Genomic DNA, 10,577 nt, shown 5'->3' on the forward strand with positions numbered 1-10,577 from the left:
AAGTATCCCTGTCTCCCTTTTTATAAAGCGGCTTCACCACAGAGTACTTTAGTCGGTCAGGAAACCGACCACTCCTAAAGGAAAAGTTACAGATTGGCTATGTACTGGGCTAACATACACAGAACAATACTTCAGTACTCTGCTAGATACCCCGTCATATCGATGAGAGTTCTTGGTCTTTAGCGATTTAATAAGTTTCCTTTAATTTACCTCTATGGTCACAATCTTTTCTGTTTAACAGATTACCAGTTTCGGTCTTTAATGACCATCACCAGATCTGTCTCATAAAATCAGGACTTTGATTTTATGAGACAGATCTGATGATCGTCAATAAAGACCGAAACCGGTAATCTGTTAAACAGAAAAGATAGTGACCATAGACGTAAATTAAAGGAAACTTATTACATATACGGGTCACTGTATTTTTTCGCGGCGATGTCGCAGCTTGTGAAATTTAGTGATTTAATTATTAACTCAATCTTCCTCTTGTCAGTATCATGGAGGAGCATTTCAGGTAACACTCTCTGAACACTTTTCTCTAAGAGCGCTATATGATTCCCTGATGAGACTAGGTTTCTATTTAGTTCACCTGCTATATTCAGAAAGTGATTATTAAATACTGCACATATATGCGACTTATCAGTAACACGGACATTCCCACTACGCACTGATTCTATATCCTCGACCTGTCTCTGCAGACCAGCCACTTCCTTTACGACTGACCATATGGTTGTAATTTTATACTGAGACTTAGCTATTCTACCTGCATACTACTTACTTTTTGCCTTCCTGATAACATTTTTAAGCACCTTACAATACTGTTTGTAATGGGCTGCTGCATTTAGATTTTGACTGTTTCTAACGTTTTGATATAATTGCCACTTTGTTCTACAACATATTCTTATCCCTCTAGTCAGGCACCCAGGCTGCCTGTTTGTGCTAGTACCCTGTTTTGAACGTTCTAACGGAAAGCAACTTTCAAAGAGCACGAGAAAAGTCTTGAAAAAAGCATTATATTTATCGTCTACTGTATCAGCGCTATAAACATCTTGCCACTCTTTTTCCTTGATAAGGTTTACAAAGGTCTCTACAGCAACTGCATCAGCTTTCCTACACAGTTGATAACTATGTTTAACATTGTTGCAGCACAAAAATCTTTTAGAGTTAAAATTTGTGCATCATGATCTGAAAGGCCATTCACCTTTTTGCTAACAGAATGCCCTTTTAGTAATGAGGAATGAACAAAAATGTTGTCTATGGTTGTTCTACTGTTCCCTTGCACTCTCGTTGGAAAGAATACGGTTTGCATAAGATTATATGCATTAAGGAGGTCTAACAGCATCCTTTTCCTTGCGCAATCACTTATACAATTAATACTGAAATCACCACATATAACTAACTTTTTATATTTCCTATAAAGTGAACCAAGAACCTCCTCTAGCTTTAGAAAAAATATTGTGAAATCGGCGTCTGGGGATCTATAAATAACAAAAGTTAGAAGTTTAGCTAATTAAATTTAACCACACCTGCACAACATTCAAACACCTTTTCAGTGCAGTACTTTGAAACATCAATTGACTCAAATGGGATGCCGTTTTTCACATACATGGCTACTCCTCCACACCGCAAAGAGCTCCAAGAAAAACTGCCAGCCAACCTGTATCATGGTAAAAGAAGCCTCTGAATTGTCTCCTTATTTAAGAAGTGTTCAGATATACCAATAATTTCAGAGTCAAGATCTATAAGCAGTTCACTAACTTTATCTCTAATACCTCGTATATTTTGGTGAAATATACTAATTCCCTCATTACTCGGATACCTAAGTTTTGTCAAAAGTGGTTCCTTTGTTAGAGAGACTTCCCTTAAGCAGGAATACCTATCAGCTGACTTCAATCTAAAAAAAGGTGCAGCTCTAACACCCTCTACTGCAGGAATTTTCCCATGAGTGATCCCATCACCACCACCTATGCTGTCACCTATAAGCTTTGCCAACCTCCCCTTCCCATACCTGTTGAGGTGCACGCCATGTCTAGTGAAACCAGTCCTGCTGATAGACTCCACCGACACCACTGAAATGTTACCCATGCTTTCTGTCATCAGCGCACCCCCAAGTCTCATGTTATTACGCCTGACGGCTGTATTAAGATGAGGCCGATCGTGACGCTGAAACAGTTCCACGAAATGCACATTCGTGTTGCCAGTCTGAGTGACTATCTTTTCCAGGTCACCATCTGTCATACTCCCCATCCCTATCAATACTATTACCAGCCCCACCCACAATCACTACCTGATCCTCTTTAGTAAAATCTCTACATAACCGCCCTATGTTAACAGTCACCTGAGCCAATCCTGCATTAGGCTTCACAATGCAGGTGACCTGGTACTCACTCCCCAACACTTCCTGCTGGCTTACACCTCTGCCATGAGAACTACCTAACAGCAGAACCTTCTTCTTCCTCTTCGACTTTGCAACTGTCCTAGCCACCGTAATTGCTGAGGTCTGCTGCATACTTCCTACATATACAGCTGCTAGAGATTCCTCTCCACAGTCCTGACAAAACTCTACCGTCTGGTGAGCAAGATGTATGAGACAGGCGAAATACCCTCAGACTTCAAGAAGAATATAATAATTCCAATCCCAAAGAAAGCAGGTGTTGACAGATGTGAAAATTGCCGAACAATCAGTTTAATAAGCCACAGCTGCAAAATACTAACTTGAATTCCTTACAGACGAACGGAAAAACTAGTAGAAGCCGACCTTGGGGAAGATCAGTTAGGATGCTGTAGAAATACTGGAACACGTGAGGCAATACTGACCTTACGACTTATCTTAGAAGAAAGATTAAGGAAGGGCAAACCTACGTTTCTAACATTTGTAGACTTAGAGAAAGCTTTTGACAATGTTGACTGGAATACTCTCTTTCAAATTCTAAAGGTGGCAGCGGTAAAATACAGGGAGTGAAAGGCTATTTACAACTTGTACAGGAACTAGATGGCAGTTATAAGAGTCGAGGGACATGAAAGGGAAGCAGCGGTTGGGAAGGGATTGAGAAAGGGTTGTAGCCTCTCCCCGATGTTATTCAATCTGTATATTGAGCAAGCAGTAAAGGAAACAAAAGATAAATTCGGAGTAGGTATTAAAATCCATGGGAAAGGAATAAAAACTTTGAGGTTCGCCGATGACATTGTAATTCTGTCAGAGACAGCAAAGGACATGGAAGAGCAGATGAATTGAATGGACAGTGTCTTGAAAGGAGGATGTAAGATGAACATCAACAAAAGCAAAACAAGGATAATGGAATGTAGTCGAATAAAGTCGGGTGATGCTGAGGGAATTAGATTAGGAAATGAGACACTTAAAGTAGTAAATGAGTTTTGCTATTTGGGGAGCAAAATAACTGATGATGGTCGAAGTAGAGAGGATATAAAATGTAGACTGGCAATGGCAAGGAAAGCGTTTCTGAAGAAGAGAAATTTGTTAACATAGAGTATAGATTTAAGTGTCAGGAAGTCGTTTCTGAAAGTGTTTGTATGGATTGTAGCCATGTATGGAAGTGAAACATGGACGATAAATAGTTTGGACAAGAAGAGAATAGAAGCTTTCGAAATGTGGTGCTACAGAAGAATGCTGAAGATTAGATGGGTAGATCACACACGTAATGAGGAGGTATTGAATAGAATTGGGGAGAAGTGGCACAACTTGACAAGAAGAAGGGACCGGTTGGTAGGACATGTTCTGAGGCATCAAGGGATCACAAATTTGGCACTGTAGGGCAGCGTGGAGGGTAAAAATCGTAGAGGGAGACCAAGAGATGAATACACTAAGCAGATTCAGAAGGATGTAGGTTGCAGCAAGTACTGGGAGATGAAGAAGCTTGCACAGGATAGAGTAGCATGGTGAGCTGCATCCAACCAGTTTCAGGACTGAAGACCACAACAACAACAACAACGTTAAATAAACATGCTAGACTGCTTAAACTCACATTTGAAAAGAAATTAACATTATTCGCACAACAATCAAAGCCTTTCACGTAACCGTCAAGATTTTGGTGCACTTCAACACTTCGTGTTGCAGAGCGGCACTTCACGTCTGCAAACGACGAGAGGTACGTGAAACATAATATTTTAATAACGACAGGTCCTCAGAAATCATAGTATCTGGGACCAAGGTGCCCAAGAAAACTACATTTCTTTTGAAACTTCGTGGCAGATTAAAAGTGTGTGCCGGGCCGAGACTCGAACTCGGGACCTTTGCCTTTCGCGGGCAAGTGCTGTACCAACTGAGCTACCCAAGCACGACTCAGGCCCCGTCCTCACAGCTTTACTTCTGCCAATACCTCGACTCCTACCTTCCAAACTTTACAGAAGCTCTCCTGCTTCTGGAGTGCTAGTTCTGCAAGGTTCGCAGGAGAGCTTCTGTAAAGTTTGGAAGGTAGGAGACGAGGTACTGGCAGAAGTAAAGCTGTGAGGACGGGGCGTGAGTCGCACTTGGGTAGCTCAGCTGGTAGAGCACTTGCCCGCGAAAGGCAAAGGTCCCGAGATCGAGTCTCGGTCTGGCACACAATTTTAATCTGCCAGGAAGTATCATATCAGCTCACACTTCGCTGCAGAGTGAAAGTCTCATTCTACATTTCTTTTTATTGGAAATAGCAAAGCTCCATTAACGTGCAGCACTTTCTAATTTGCAACCTTCCATATCAGAGAGCATCATTACTTGTTAGTAGAATTGAGAATTCTGCATTTACAACTGCATTTACCGCTGATACAGAGAATAAGTCATCTTAATTATTTCTTGTGCTACACGAACGTTGATAATAACATCGTACAGTTCGGATAGTAGTACAGCACGGAGAAATGGGCAACTGTATCTTCACTGTTGAGCTGACGGGCTTTTTGAGGGCCACCGCGGAACACTTCGCCGTGGGTACTTCGGTCGAGTTACCTGCTGTGGTCAGCGTCAGCTGCTGTGGTCAGTTTCGCGCACGCCAGAATCCGCCATCGTCTAGCTTGGATTGCAAACACAGGCAGCGGGGTATCATAAAGGTGCTGATAGCTCGCCAAGTTAATGCTGAATCACAACATGCTAGTGGTCACGCCATCGAGAACCATCTACCAATAATAGGCTACAGAAGACACTAGCCTACATGACTACCGCCGCTGGTCACTGGAGATCAGAATGGGAGAAGAGTGTCACTACTAAGCTAGTCATGGGAAAAAATTGAAAGGTCTGGATGTTCTGTTTACTGGTGACTCGCTTTCTGGGACATACGAATGCATCGAGAGCTGATCAAAACGCACACATATCGTGTTTCCGTACACTATCATTACAGGATATGCACAAACGGCACTGGAACATTCATTACAGGCTTTAGAACAGAAGCAACATGTCACATTGTTTACTGCGTACTATCTGCATACAAAAATTTTCCCTACTCATTTTTTGGAGGCGCAATAAGCAATGGAGGGAAAATCCACCTCCCTCACGTAACGTCATCAGCAAAGGGGGAAAAAAGAGAGAGATCTGTGTTTTGCGATTTATACCGACAAAGGCGTGCGGAAGGTGTGACCAACTCGCTTGAAAGTTGCCTGTCAGCTTCCTGTGGGAGTTTCGAGCTATTGCCAGTATCCTTGATAACTTGTGTTTTGCAGGGATTAGACAGTGGTCTAAGGCATGAGAAAATCTCAGAAGCTATAAAAGACATACTTACGCACAATCAGTTCAGTCTGCAGAGTCTTACGTTTAAAATCAAGCAAGTACGTCATTATAGCTTCTGAAGGTGTCTTCGGCAATAGTTGACAAACCCTTAGCCACTGAAACACAGCCTAATTGCCCATGAAACAGAAATCACCTTCTCATATTCACCTGACACAGGAAAGGTCCTGGGAGACCAAGGAAACAATGTGAACTGCTACAGCTTGTTTGCAGCAGTCATTAAATGAAGACGAGGATGAATTTAGAGACAAGGGCGTCCATACGACAGTTTGTAGGACTGGGGGGGGGGGGGGCTAGACTTGTGGGTATGGTCTATTTTTAATATTTTGAAAGACGAATAGCGACTTCTGTGTGACCATACAAAATTCCAGATCCGATCATATTAAAAGCCTGTGTAATACTGTCTGTTAAATCGTTTTCTTCAAAGAAGAACACCTGAATACACTTTTTTTTCCTTTCCATGACAGCTAGTGTGGTGTGGGACAGGGGATGGCGTGGCTCCCCCCCTCCCCTTTCCCATAGGTATGGACACCCTTGCTTGGAGAAAATTAATGCTGACACGTTTCATACAATTGAAGCTAAAACTGTTTCTTCGAAGAAGCCGACTACACATCGCTTTTCGGCGTAATTGTACTCACGACACAGAAGCTGCAGGAGAAGCAATCCACTCAGGAGGGAAAACGCAGACTGGAGGAAAAGGAGACTGGCGCAGCAAAAGGCGGTGTGGAGTCGCGGGGAGCCACCGGCTTGCGTCACGCCGTCTGTTGGCTCTCCCACCTCATGAGTCAGTCGACCGCACAGCAGGAAGCTCTAGCTCGCCGAACCCACTGCATTCACGTTTCTTGTTACGCCAGCCACATAACTCCGTGTCAAATTAAAGTGCTATGATCGAAACTCAGAACGTCAGACAGATAGTAAACTGCAGGAGCGTCTATAGAAAGGTCCCAGAACTGCTCTCATTAATAAACGGTCACAACGCCCATATAGTACTAGGAACAGAAAGTTGGCTGAAACCAGACGTAAACAGTAATGAAATCCTAAACTCGGATTGGAATGTATACCGCAGAGATAGGCTGGACAGTGAAGGGGGAGGCGTGTTTATAGCGATAAGAAGTGCAATAGTATCGAAGGAAATTGACGGAGATTCGAATTGTGAAATGATTTGGGTGAAGGTCACGGTTAAAGCAGGCTCAGACATGGTAATTGGATGTCTCTATAGGCCCCCGGGCTCAGCAGCAGTTGTGGCTCAGCACCTGAAGAATAATTTGGAAAATATTTCGAGTAGATTTCCCCACCATGTTATAGTTCTGGGTGGAGATTTTAATTTGCCGGATATAGACTGGGAGACTCAGACGTTCATAACGGGTGGCAGGGACAAAGAATCTAGTGAAATATTTTTAAGTGCTTTATCTGAAAACTACCTTGAGCAGTTAAACAGAAAACCGACTCGTGGCGATAACATATTAGACCTTCTGGTGACAAACAGACCCGAACTATTTGAATCAGTTAATGCAGAACAGGGAATCAGCGATCATAAAGCGGTTACTGCATCAATGATTTCAGCCGTAAATAGAAATATTAAAAAAGGTAGGAAGATTTTTCTGTTTAGCAAAAGTGACAAAAAGCAGATTTCAGAGTACTTGGTGGCTCAACACAAAAGTTTTGTCTCAAGTACAGACAGTGTTGAGGATCAGTGGACAAAGTTCAAAACCATGGTACAATATGCGTTAGATGAGTATGTGCCAAGCAGGATCGTAAGAGATGGGAAAGAGCCACCGTGGTACAACAACCGAGTAAGAAAACTGCTGCGGAAGCAAAGGGAACTTCACAGCAAACATAAACATAGCCGAAGCCTTGCAGACAAACAAAAATTACGCGAAGCGAAATGCAGTGTGAGGAGGGCTATGCGAGAGGCTTTCAATGAATTCGAAAGTAAAGTTCTATGTACTGACTTGGCAGAAAATCCTAAGAAATTTTGGTCCTATGTCAAAGCGGTAGGTGGATCAAAACAAAATGTCCAGACACTCTGTGACCAAAATGGTACTGAAACAGAGGATGACAGACTAAAGGCCGAATTACTAAATGTCTTCTTCCAAAGCTGTTTCACAGAGGAAGACTGCACTGTAGTTCCTTCTCTAGATTGTCGCACAGTTGACAAAATGGTAGATATCGAAATAGACGACAGAGGGATAGAGAAACAATTAAAATCGCTCAAAAGACGAAAGGCCGCTGGTCCTGATGGAATACCAGTTCGATTTTACACAGAGTACGCGAAGGAACTTGCCCCCCTTCTTGCAGCGGTGTACCGTAGGTCTCTAGAAGAGCGAAGCGTTCCAAAGGATTGGAAAAGGGCACAGGTCATCCCCGTTTTCAAGAAGGGACGTCAAACAGATGTGCAGAACTATAGACCTATATCTCTAACGTCGATCAGTTGTAGAATTTTGGAACACGTATTATGTTCGAGTATAATGTCTTTTCTGGAGGCTAGAAATCTACTCTGTAGGAATCAGCATGGGTTTCGAAAAAGACGGTCGTGTGAAACCCAGCTCTCGCTATTCGTCCACGAGACTCAGAGGGCCTTAGACACGGGTTCACAGGTAGATGCCGTGTTTCTTGACTTCCGCAAGGCGTTTGACACAGTTCCCCACAGTCGTTTAATGAACAAAGTAAGAGCATACGGACTATCAGATCAATTGTGTGATTGGATTGAGGAGTTCCTAGATAACAGAACTCAGCATGTCATTCTCAATGGAGAGAAGTCTTCCGAAGTAAGAGTGATTTCAGGTGTGCCGCAGGGGAGTGTCATAGGACCGTTGCTATTCACAATATACATAAATGACCTGGTGGATGACATCGGAAGTTCACTGAGGCTTTTTGCAGATGATGCTGTGGTGTATCGAGAGGTTGCAACAATGGAAAATTGTACTGAAATGCAGGAGGATCTGCAGCGAATTGACGCATGGTGCAGGGAATGGCAATTGAATCTCAATGTAGACAAGTGTAATGTGATGCGAATACATAGAAAGATAGGTCCCTTATCATTTAGCTACAAAATAGCAGGTCAGCAACTGGAAGTAGTTAATTCCATAAATTATCTGGGAGTACTCATTAGGAGTGATTTAAAATGGAATGATCATATAAAGTTGATCGTCGGTAAAGCAGATGCCAGACTGAGATTCATTGGAAGAATCTTAAGGAAATGCAATCCGACAACAAAGGAAGTAGGTTACAGTACGCTTGTTCGTCCAATGCTTGAATACTGCTCAGCAGTGTGGGATCCGCACCAGGTAGGGTTGATAGAAGAGATAGAGAAGATCCAACGGAGAGCAGCGCGCTTCGTTACAGGATCATTTAGTAATTGCGAAAGCGTTACGGAGATGATAGATAAACTCCAGTGGAAGACTCTGCAGGAGAGACGCTCAGTAGCTCGGTACGGGCTTTTGTTAAAGTTTCGAGAACATACCTTCACCGAAGAGTCAAGCAGTATATTGCTCCCTCCTACGTATATCTCGCGAAGAGACCATGAGGATAAAATCAGAGAGATTAGAGCCCACACAGAAGCATACCGACAATCCTTCTTTCCACGTACAATACGAGACTGGAATAGAAGGGAGAACCGATAGAGGTACTCAGGGTACCCTCCGCCACACACCGTCAGGTGGCTTGCGGAGTATGGATGTAGATGTAGATGTAGATATGTGCTACGTGTAACCATCACGTTAGTCATATTCTATATCGCGCACTATCTATCCTGACAGTGGACAAGGCTCAGTTTACGGGACACGTGTTCCTCCAATAGAATCATACAAATTCTCGTCAAGGAAGACTGAAAACTGATATATGAAAGCTGTACACTGCGAAATTTGCGTCCAGTTCTCCTGGAAACTCCCTGCTCTTTAAGTCACAACCTACCTACACTCCGAGAATCCTCGTCCGCGGTTTAGTGGGCTTTCCGATCGTGGGCTTTGCGACCCGTGACGTCAACACGGTGTTGCCGACCACAAATAATTCATCCGTGGAATTTGCGACCGTCGTAGGAACAGTGGGCGAGGCTATGCCAACCGTTTTGTAATAAGAACATCCCTTCATATTTTTTAAGACTTAGGACTGGCTATGCACATAGCACAGAAGCATCTTTAAATGTGTGTTATTTTTATTATTTTTGCCTTTCCTTCATTCTGCAACATTATTGCAGCAAATAATTCAACTTATTGTCTTATTTTATGGATCTTAATTAACTGGGGGAGGGGGGGGAGAGGCATTTCCCCCCCCCCCCAATTTAAAGTATGGGGCGGGGGAGGGGGGGCGACTTACGGCTTCTGTGCTCCCCCCCCCCCCCTCCCAACACAAACAAATTTACTTGGAGTTTTATTTTTTCTATAGGCAGAGCCAGTGAATAAACTACACTGCCCTCAAGAAATATGGGATCATTATTTTTGTTGGCAGCTATTTTTGCTTTTGTCTTAAGCATCTTATGACACCTACTGGCATTCTGTCCTCTCTCTTCGTCCCATTTTTCTGTCTGTGAGTCCTAATGGGGACGGCCTTTGTATGCACATGTAACAAATTCAGCATAGCACTTTCCAACAGTAGCCGAGACTGATCGGGCCCTATGTCCTATAGGCGACTTACAGCGGAATGGGCGCGAAACTAGGGGTGGAGCGCCAGGCTTAAGGCAGAAATATTGACTGAAAAAAATTGGTTTTGCAGTCTCTTTACATTGTTAACAGTTATCCTCTGTTCAAAACAACTATTGCTACCACCCTCTTTACTTACTGTTCGGTTCGCTTTGAAACTAAGTCCACACACCTTCGCAGATCTGCAGGTGGTGTAAAACGTTTTTTGATCAGTTTAGTCTCGCGGT

General features: G+C 43.2%; 1 protein-coding gene across 2 annotated transcripts in view; it reads right to left on the reverse strand.

Moving 5' to 3' along the window:
• Positions 1–6,440, reverse strand: part of LOC126335565 (cytochrome P450 9e2-like) — a 101,550-nt gene extending 95,110 nt beyond the window's left edge. For both annotated transcript variants that reach the window (XM_049998992.1, XM_049998991.1), the window contains exon 1: positions 6,352–6,440. The gene's annotated coding sequence lies outside the window, so the exon portion shown is untranslated. The remainder of the gene's footprint in view (positions 1–6,351) is intronic.
• Between the last annotated feature and the right edge of the window lie 4,137 nt (positions 6,441–10,577).

Source organism: Schistocerca gregaria, chromosome 2 (assembly GCF_023897955.1).
Source record: "Schistocerca gregaria isolate iqSchGreg1 chromosome 2, iqSchGreg1.2, whole genome shotgun sequence".
Taxonomy (NCBI): domain Eukaryota; kingdom Metazoa; phylum Arthropoda; class Insecta; order Orthoptera; family Acrididae; genus Schistocerca; species Schistocerca gregaria.